This window comes from Cynocephalus volans, chromosome 3 (assembly GCF_027409185.1).
Source record: "Cynocephalus volans isolate mCynVol1 chromosome 3, mCynVol1.pri, whole genome shotgun sequence".
NCBI lineage: Eukaryota > Metazoa > Chordata > Mammalia > Dermoptera > Cynocephalidae > Cynocephalus > Cynocephalus volans.
Window position 1 is genome coordinate 104,226,949 of NC_084462.1, and position 1,584 is coordinate 104,228,532.

General features: G+C 40.4%; 1 pseudogene; it reads right to left on the minus strand.

Moving 5' to 3' along the window:
• Positions 1 to 634: 634 nt before the first annotated feature.
• Positions 635 to 1,330, minus strand: LOC134372641 (olfactory receptor 11H6-like; annotated as a pseudogene).
• Between the last annotated feature and the right edge of the window lie 254 nt (positions 1,331 to 1,584).

Sequence of the window (1,584 nt, forward strand, 5' to 3'; positions counted from 1 at the left end):
GTTTTATCTTTGCTATATTCCAGGTAACTAATACACTTTAAATTCCTAATTCTGTCTTTTGCACACTCTGAAAAATTACTTAATATCCAGCTATTATCCTATTTCTATAAAATACAGACCACTTGCCATACTCTAGCAAAGTAGACTTCCTTAAAACTTAAATCTTCTTTTTTAGTCAATATCTTCTAGTGAAGAATTATTAAATTATGGTGTTAATCACCAGAGCATTTTATGATCTCTGCTACATGTGTATTAGTTGCTTGAGCCCTGTAATATAAGCAGACTTCTGTTTTCTCTTTTAGAAATTGGATTGCTTTTAGAGCATCTAATTAGCTTAGACATAAAATTTCACTTACTTGATATTAACTTCAATACAAAATCTAATTCACTGTTGAAACATTCTTCTTAAATAAGACTACTGCATCTTATATTGAATGATGTTTAATATGATTATAGATCCTCATTACAGCAAATTCTTAATAAAAATGATTTTTTAGGCAAATATATCAGTCATGTATTATTAAGGTAAGTTGCATCTGAAAGATGGAATTTGTCTCTCATTTATATTTTATGAATACCTTGTTCAGTCCTGAAAATTTTCCTCAGAGCAGCCTTCATCTCCTTGTTCCTGAGGCTATATCAGAGGATTACGGAGAGGTGTTATCACAGAATGAAACAAGGTAAGTATTTTTTGCATTTTCACTGGGTGTCCTGATCGAGGGCTAACGTTCATCACCATAATAGAGCCATAAAACAGGGTGACAACTGTCAAATGAGAAGCACAGGTAGAGAATGCCTCGTGTTTGCCAGCCTCTGAGGGCATCTATCACAGCCAGAATCACCAGAATGTAGGAACAAAGGATAAACAGAAAGGTGCCAATCATGAAGACGACATTGAAAGTAGAGTAAATGAGCTGGGTGATGATGTCTTCGGAACAGGGCAGCATCATCAGAGGGACAGGATCACACACAAAACGGTTGATGATATTTGGGCCACTGCAGGGCACCTGTGAAATGAGAACAACTGGAGTTGGGAAGATGAGGAACCCACATGAGCACCCAAAGACGGTGAGGCCAGTGCACACCTGTTTACTCATGATGCGTGGATAGTGAAAAGGGTGGCAGATGGCGGGGTACCTGTCAAAGGCCATGATGCAAAGGAAGAAGCCCTCATCCCACCCAAAGGAGAAGAAGAAGTAGAACTGTGTGAAACAACTCACAAAGGAGATGGACTCGTTTGTGGAGAGAAAGTTGGGGACAACGTGTTAGGGACGGTCGTGGTGACGTAACGTATTTCCAACATAGAGAAATTCCCTAAGAGGATGTACATGGGAGTTCAAAGTGCCCCTCCAAGCCCACAGCACAGACAATGGCTGTGTTCCCCGTCAGGGTCAGAGTATAGGACACTGAGAAGAGCCCGAAGTAGAGGAGCTGCATTTCTGGGCTTGAGGGAAAGCCCGTGAGGATAAGTGGCTAACAGAGTTGTGTTTTCTCTGCTGGACTCATTAATCCGTCTGGACGACATGGAGATGGCAGAGGCAATTGAAATATAAAGTCAAATGGAGCGTGCTGCTTCTTCCTAAA